Source organism: Amphiura filiformis, chromosome 2 (assembly GCF_039555335.1).
Source record: "Amphiura filiformis chromosome 2, Afil_fr2py, whole genome shotgun sequence".
Taxonomy (NCBI): Eukaryota; Metazoa; Echinodermata; class Ophiuroidea; order Amphilepidida; family Amphiuridae; genus Amphiura; species Amphiura filiformis.
The window spans coordinates 42,069,530-42,078,832 of record NC_092629.1 but is presented as its reverse complement, the minus strand read 5'-3'; the positions used below and the strand labels follow the sequence as shown (position 1 = coordinate 42,078,832).

The following is a 9,303-nucleotide window of genomic DNA, read 5'->3' as shown; positions in this document are numbered from 1 at the left end:
GGTATGAAATGTTGTTTACAAACAATGTTCATACCCAAAATCCCATTGATGAGCCCTGTTTGTTGTACTCAAAATAATTACCACATTGCATGCTTTTAGCTCCATAAAGCATGATTTTCTCACTTTATTTGTTCAAAGAAATGTGCTCGGGTGGAACTGGGATGCATATACATATACCTAGCACATTTCTTTGTTTATATTTATATTCTCCCAGGTTGGTATCCTTCACTGCGATTCTCGCATGTGTTATTGTGTCTCGCTCATTCTTACGCCCTGCCAGGGGGAAGCATATAGGCCCACACTCATTTCTCAACTTTATTTGTTCGTTAAACCAATCCTGACAACACCAACTCTTGGCACTTCAGCCAATCACGTGCACCATGTAACACATTTTAGTTGCCATGCATAAACAGTGTTTGTTTTTATTGAGTTGTGGCATAATAAAAAATTACCTTGTACTATTTCGTGTGTATTGTAAATGTAATAGTAAGTTTTGTAAATTTTCTTTTCTGATTGTGGGAGCTGGTGGTTTCTTTTTTGTATGTCTTCCCCCCACCAGCTCCAAGTACAGGTAATAAAAAAACAAAACAAAACAGTGTTCATGCCCGGCACAGTAACCACTTAGACGCGCCGTGGGTATACATGTATGACTGTATCATTGAATTGAAGTCCAATTTGGTTTGTTTATCTTGCACAATCAGAAATTCTTCAGTGGATCATCAAACAAAATGATTCAGCATCAAATGGTTTTCAGAGTAAGACGTAAAAGCCATGTAATTTCATACTCCAGAAAATACAGCCCAGTCAATTTTCATGCAAAATATACACTAACTTATTCTATAATTGTGATTAAAATGATTCTTCACGTTTTCATTACTGCTTGTTTCTTAGCAGCAATGTGATGTACGAGGCAACCCTGGGTGGGAACGGGTCGACCAATTGGCTGCCTACCTGCTCCAGCTAGACCGTGACACTACAGCGCTGACGGTAAAGGAAGCTCGAGACCTTGTCAAGCTGTACAAACGCCTCATTCCGAGTGACCGATCACCAACAAAGTTTTCGGTAAAGAGTACCAACAAGCCTTTATCCGGTAAATGGAGACAAACCAGAAAACCAAGTGGGTCAGCAATTGCAAAGCAGGCTGCAGAAAGGTAAACTGATTTAAAGAATTCAATGTGCAGTTTGATATGTGATGAAAAATTATTTTTACCTTGCTTACCTTGATCGCAACTATCATCAAGCTCTTGTCTGTGACCAAGCAAAATGTTAGAAATGGCTTGCAAAGTCTAACAATTTAACTGTTCAGATGTTTATGGTATGTTTATGCTATGCTATCACACATGTTAAGAAAGCTGCTTTGGATATAGGAAACATGGTAGAATGCATGGTAATGATAAAATAGTTTCTTAGTTCGCGGACACTAATGAAATATTTTTGGCAATGAAATACTGTGTAATTGTTTTTTTTCATAGAAGATCAAAGTTTGAACATGGAATAGATTTTACTTTCACGAAGTAGTCCAATCTTCCTGATGATCGTGATATGCAACTGAAACTTTATTCTCTCATTTATACAAATCTCACAAATGAATGAATTTGCATGCTTCCGTTCTGTTTTTATGCAGATTATACATGGTGCATGGCCAAGCAGCTGAGTTTCCTGATGCAAACCGTGTATCTGAAGGTGTATGCCTGCGCCTTTTAAAAATTCATGTTGCCCAGAAATCGCCCTGTTGACTCCAAGGGAACCAGGCTACCACTACCTCAGGCGATTGTGCAAGACTACTCAAAGATAAAGCAGCTTGTTGATGATGCAGAAATCATCCGGGATGAGGCCCCCAACTTGACATTGGTCACCATCAACAATGCCACTGTCAGTGCGTGGATTAAGCAGAGGGAGAAGAGGGTGAATACAGCCACTGTTCTGCAGGGAGTGAAACTCCCTGACAAACTCCCAAAGCAACAGAACCCTTGCCACCTGCCTTGGAGAGGCCTTCATCTCCAATTTCACATGGGCATACCCCCCTAGAATTCAGGGAACCAGAAAACAGAGAGGGGGAGGCAATCTCGCGGCCTCAAAGAAGACAACCTCCAGCCACAGCCACAGCCCCAGATGTGGAGTCAACATCCACCTCTCTTCAATGGCAGGCCCCCTCAATGCAGCCCCCCTCCATACAGCCCCCCTCCATGCCCGGGTGGCAATCATATTGGCAGGGCCCATATCAATATGGGTGGCCTGGGTGGTACCCACCAATGATGATGCAACCACAGCCCCCTGCTTGGTCGCAACCACCTCCACCTTCACCATCTACGCCAGAACCCACCAAAAAGGGAAAAAAAAGCTCTGCCTATAAATGCACAGCATGTGGAAAAGAAAAAAACAAATCTACTGGACACACTCAACTTGATGGGAAGTGGTACTGTCCCTCTTCAGGTGAAACCATCGAAGCGTGGAAGGGACGTATCTATCGTTGCTCAGTTTGTAACTTAGTAAAAAGTAGGGACACTGGCCACATCAGACATAGGTTAACACATGCCTGGTATTGCCCTTCTTCTGGTGAAACAGTAGATGTGTGGAAAAAGCGTCTTGATTCCAGTTAATTCAAGATTCTTAAACAGCTTTATAGTTTCTTGCGACTTCATTAGTTCATTTAAATACCTGTGTTCTATGAGACGATAGAAAACAGCGTGTTGTTGTCATGGTTGTGTGTATTCTTAATGTGTGCGCATTGATTGCGATCAGTAAGCACGTGGCTGCGCACTGTTGCATTTCACATGCTTTACGCGCTGCGTGATGTTTTGGGTTGTTCTAATAATTTCATAGGTGGAAGATGCCGAAAGCATGCGTAAATTTCACATTATTATTTGCAAAATTGTTTGATATCAAAATGAAAAAAACCTGAACAATTATGAGGTACACACAGAGTACCCACGTAGGTACTCTGGAGTACCTGTGTAGTACCTCTGCTGGTGGTGGCCTGTGCAGTACCTGCAGAGTACCTACATAGGTACCCTCTGTGTACCTCTGAAGTACCTTAGCGACGGTGTACCCATGCAGGCAGCTGCAATAGGAATTTTGTAGTGTACAAGACAAGTATGGTGATGCTGAGCTTTGAAACGGATAATAATGGTAAGTTTGGTTTGGTATCTCAGATAGCAGCATGCAGTGTTGTTACTTTTAGTAACACACAATAAGGAGCTTTGTATACAGGTCCCTTGCATTAAACTTTGTACCTGTAGGCCGATACAGGTACATGAAGTTATTTTTATCGTCCCATGTTGTTTTCATAGAGTTGCAACGCATATTTAGCTGCATGTCTTAATCGGTATATTAGCAAACAATGTCGCAAACATGTAACAAATGCCAGGTAGCAATCACAACTATGCTTCAACTGATGATGCCAAATTGTCAGGAACATTTTGCGAAACCTCTTTTTTTCGAGAGTCTTAAGGTACCTTGTATGGTAGTTTTGGAAGATGAACTTTTCTGGAGTATTTGATAGACTGCATTCTTCATGAGTGTAATAAATAAGCCAGTTTACCACTTGTATTGTGCAACTTTAATGTACAAAATGGACCAAATTAACATGAAACTATCAATAGGAGAAACTTAATGCTGTGTAGCTTAATAATGTGTGTCATTTTCTGAAAGGAAATTACTGTGTAATATTCTTAAAGGAAATTTGAAACAATTCTGTGATAATTATTGGTGTTGCTGTCAACAATTGTGACCTACATTGTCTACTATGATATGATGTTCCTGGTGAATTCTACATACAAAAAAAAAAATGAAGGCATTTTTTTCTTCAAATAATGTATTCACTTGATTAGAAACAATGCATAGTACTCTTGATGTGAACATGATTGGAAGTTAAGGTTCCTGTAGATGATGTGGCATATTACATCATGGCAGGTAAGCAAACAAAATCTTTTCCTGCCCGTATGCATGCGCACCTACAGGACCAGTGCTTTTAAAATTTGCGCTGAATCAGTATGGGCTCTTGCATATTGCAGTAGTCATGCTCCATAACTTTTTGCATATCAGTGGACTGGGTGCTAAAGTATATGTTTGTAAACATTGATGTCACATCATCTATATGGCCACTTAATATGTTTGTGGGCAAATTGTATTGTTGCAATATCTTTAATAATCCAGCTACATAGTGGTCATTGATTGGTCATTGGTATGTATGTTTAACTTCATAATGTTTTATATCATTGTTCCAACAAGATAAATACTTTCTGATGTATAGACTACCTGTGATAGTCTTTGTACTATTAGATATTAGGTTCAGCATCGTATGATACAGGGAATTATTGTGTGCGAAAGTGTGGCTTCATTCCAGTATATCATGATAATTCCCCATATTATACAACGCTGAACCTAATAATGAATTGATCTTACCACTAAGTCATTCTAAATGTTCAAACACTTATTTTGTTCACATTTGAGACATTCTTATTGTTACAGAAAGAAATGTATTTATTCAAAATGGCCTTCCCCCATGCCAGTAAAAGATGGATCCACAAATGTTTGCTGCATCGTGAGCGTATCATGTTCACCCCAATCTATGTGTTGCGCACATTTTGTCTCTTATGCACTCATTAACTAGATATTATGTATCAGAGGCACTCACTGACTAGATGCGAAAATGTATCTGGTTGGCGTGTTCTTTGATGTTTTCCTTATATGTTCCTGGTAATATGATAATGTAGGGTACATGCATGGTGGTGTTAGCACAGCTGAAAATGTATTGTGATCACAGATATAGAGGGGATATTGCAATAATCATCACCAAACTCTCAATTAAAATAGGGGTTTGGGGTTTTGCTTGACAGTGATCAGGTGAGTGTGTTCATTAGATGCATCAATCATGTGTATGATACAAGTGAACATTATTTCAAACATGTAAAACCAAGACACAAGCAGGGTTTTCCTGGCATGGACCCAAATGACCCCAGTCAGATATCCATTACTGACGCATATGACAAAGGTATAACTTGGGTCAGAATTGGAATTTTGATGGAATTTTCCATCAATATCTGTAATTGTGATGTAATCTCAGCAAGCTCATTCTGTGTTACCATATGAATGTTATGTAAATAGTTGTAATGTTAAGGTTAATGTTAAGTAAAAGTTTGAACCTAAGTACATGTCTGACTTAGGAAATGATTAGAAAATAGTATGGCATACGACTAGTTTATAATTTACATGCAGCAAAATATTCTGCTTCATTTTGAGTAAACTTTTGTGTCCGGTAATGTAAATTTTTCACACTGGTATGGTCCTTTTTTATAATCATTGTATCATTTTGAGACCATTTGGGATCGTAACAACATCAAATCACAAACAAGTCTGCTGGATGAACGTGCTAAAATAGCATCAAATGTATCCGCAAGTGGAAATATAAGGAAGGGAAAAAATCCTAAACATATCTTGTAAACAGGGTGAACAGGATTTTCCTAGCTCTAGAATTTCCCGTCTTGCTACATATCATGTTAAGGGCTGTAGATGAAAGGGCGAAAGTCACGAATGTATCTGCACATGAAATGTACGGGAGAGGATTCATAAATGTACCCTTTATGATTTGGGTGAACATGATGAATCTCTTATGATTTGTGCTCTTACTCACAATAAACACATACACGACAATGTGTTATGATTTCAAGGCGTCCTGAATGAATACAAGGATATAGGAAAGGATCCATAACAGTATGTAATATTTACATCATCAGACACAAAAATGGTTTATAAAACTGATGAAAAATATCGTAATTGAAGATTTAGACACAAGTAGTGTGAAAGTAGAACTTAGAAAAACAATTTCAAATAACTGCTCCATTCTATGGTTCCTTGTTTGCAACCACTTTGGATCACAACAACAACAAAACTATATAATGTAAGACTGTAGATGAACGTGCTAGAATAGCAACAAATGTATCTGCAAGTGGAGATAAAAGGAAGGGAAAAAATTTCTTCAAAATTTCTTTCTTAGAACAATTTTTTGTCTGAAAATGTTTATATTTTACCCCAGTATGTACATTTATACAGTTTTTCCATACCATTATGCTCTTTATAATGCATTTATACTGTTTTGTTCTATTCTTGCATTTGTAGCCTACTTTGTGGTGTTCGTTTTAAACAATTACTGTAATGGCAAATGATCTACTGTTCACCCTATGAATTTTAGGTCATGAAAGCCATTCGTTTGCTCACTTCTGTGAGTGCTGTTACACTAGATTCAACCCATCGTGTCACCAGAGGAATACTTTTGGACAACATTGATTAGTCGGGAGAGGAAGCAGGATTTGCTCCTTTGATGAACTTACGAAAAGATAATCAGTCTTTCATGTTTACGCTGTCTTTACACAGAGATTTCGAACACTTTTGTGTTCCCTCTTGTCCAAAACATGGACACTCTCAAACTCACCTGTTACATTGAACACCATCAAGTGCATACTATGGTAAGAATGCTTTGAGAGGTAAACCTAGCTATTAATGCTTTTACGTTGACTTGAATACTTTCATACACCATAGAATTGATTCCTCTGCTATCGGACTAAACATTTCAATTGATTAACTGTGTAATTTGTTAATTTCCACCATGCCACATCCCCCTCAATTAATGCTCATACCTTCAGAAAAGTACTAGAGGTGACAGGATGGGTTGAATCTACTATAATCATGCATGTATATACATGTACATATTTTTGGATCTTTAAACACAATAACTAATTAACTCTCCATTCCTAGCACAGTTACATATCATAAATCATGCATATTTTATCACAGATCCTCAGACATTTGATTGCATAATAAAGATGAAGGCTACCTAAGTAATTCGTAAGGAAGGGGTGCTTTCATTAAAATTGCAACATGCAATTTGCAGATTTTCATTTTGTTTCTTACAAAAGTAATATTTTGCAAGAAGATGATTGAACTTAACAGGAATTTTCAGAATATTTCACAATGTTCTTCTAAAAGTTGAATTGCATCTAGTATTAAAATCGTCTACTGTTTAGAAGATGACATATGTACTATCTATGGCATAAATATTTTTTGTATTTTACTAAAAACTATGTCACGTTAAATTTGTAAAAAAAAGATGGTTAGATAATTTGCCTGCTTAGGAATTAACTTGTTGGCTACTTCCTTGTTCCTGTGTCAATAGGCCTTTGTTGACAAAATCAAACACCATCTCCATTATAATAAGATCGTAATATAAGAAGTCAAACGTCATTTTGATTAAAACTGTGTATCTAAGGTTGCATATGTTTATACTTTTTTCACTTTTCTTGAAAACAGACAACTGAATATCTGTTTGATCATTATAACATAATGTACATTGTCTTTAATCTTAGACATAGACAAGTATTGGATCAGTTTTTACCTGAACTTTGTATCACCAATATGATGTATTTAGATGATATGATGATAAATATACTCTTAATGTTATACATTTTATATCCTAAGAAAAATGTGTAGTTTGATTTTATTTGTGTGTGGGTACAGTATGTGTGTGGATACCTTAACTTCAATTTCAACATATATTACCAAAACCAAAAGCAGTGTACATGTATGGAAAATGACAAACTAAACTTACTTTTTATTATATGAAAAAAAATGCTCAATAAACAACCAACAAAGTGGAAGTTCATGTTAATATATTTTGCACTACATGATTTTTGAGGAAAACTTGAAAAAAAAAATTAAAAATTAGCTTAGATGTACTTTTAAGTACAGATATTGCATAAAACTGCTACAAAATTATCAAAACAGCAGGACAAAAACTTGGCACAGCCGGGAATTGAACCCAGGTCGAATGGGTGACAGGCGGAAGTGCTTACCACTCCACCATCAAACTCATTTTTTTCCTTCTTCTCTCTTTTCCCCCTTTTCCCCTTCCTTCCTCCTTTTCCTTTCTTCTTCCCCCTTTTAGAGTCCTTTATGCCCCTTTTTTAGCTCAGTCGGTAGAGCATGGGACTCTTAATCCCAGGGTCGTGGGTTCGAGCCCCACGTTGGGCGCACGATTTTTTTTACAATTCCGTATTTAGGCCGCAAAAAATAATGTTTTTGGTTCTGGGATTTTTCAGATTTTTAGATTTTTCAAAACATTTAAGACTTTGGAATGATTCAGGTAAACTTTATACATAAAATAAGGCCAAGTAAAAATATAAATATGTTTCTCGTCCGGGTTTTTGAAAATTAAGAGGATGAGGGGCTTTTTATTTTCTATTTTTTATTGCAAAACGACACTAAATACCTGTATTTGGCACCATATTTTGGGTATTCGACATACAGATTAATATCTGAGAAAAAGGAGGAGGCCCGGGGAGGAGGCCCTTTATATTTTATTGTAGGCCTATTGAGAGGTAGGCCCCTCTAGTGATCACAAAACTCTTCTGAAATGATGTATTATGCATTTACAAAGCCGTAAAATAAAGTTTTAATTTCTGAAACATCTTTTTCAACAAGTTATAACTGAAAGTTTACAAAATAAAAAGAAATTTGAAAAATCTTCAAAAAAGGAGGAGGGCGCGGACGAGAAACATGTATATTTTTTACTCGGCCTAAGCTTGATTAGAGAACAAGGATCACTTCCAAGTCTTTTTGTGGCACTCTAGCGTTTATCCCTCAGAATCTCACATTTGAAAAAAAGAAGAAAAAAAGAAAAGAAAAAGTGCGCCCTTCTTTTCTGTGACCTAATCATTTACATTGAAGGAAGAAAAAAAAAAAACCCTCCTTCATTAATTCATGAAAATCCTCCGACCTGGACAAGAACCAAAACATATACCGTAAGTTTATACGGCTAAAACTTAAGTAAATAGATATCGGGATCGGGGGGGGCACTGTAAGGGACGGATATGTGCCATGTCTGTTAATAGACCAAGACTAATTCACTCCTTTGTTTTTGTAGAATTTTCATCATCAAAATACATGATAATACTAGGCCTACAGAAACTTTCCAATTCTGTAATTTTAGCATTGTGTAATAAATTTGGAGAAAAAATTGCTTATAGTAGGTATTAATGTTTGGTGACCATTTGTTTTTTATTTCTGCCCATAGCGTCGTAACTAAAGCGCGCAGATAGGGCAAACCTATGACCATGACGAGTAATTTGGGATAGGCCTACTTTGTTTAAAAGAATTAGGATATTTTATAATTTTATAATTATTTTAGAATTTTGACCCCTGTTTGACCTTAATTGACTCCTACCAAAAATGCCTGACATTTTGAAGAGCCCAAGTCCAATTTGTTCAATATCCTTCAAGCATGCCAAAAACTTTGTTCCAAAGATTTGG

The 9,303-nt window shown here is 36.9% G+C and overlaps 1 non-coding gene across 1 annotated transcript; it reads left to right on the top strand.

Annotated features, from left to right (window-relative positions):
* Window positions 1-7,949: 7,949 nt before the first annotated feature.
* On the top strand, window positions 7,950-8,025 carry Trnak-cuu (transfer RNA lysine (anticodon CUU)). Its single transcript has one exon. It is a non-coding gene; the product is annotated as a tRNA-Lys (tRNA).
* The last annotated feature ends 1,278 nt before the right edge of the window (window positions 8,026-9,303 follow it).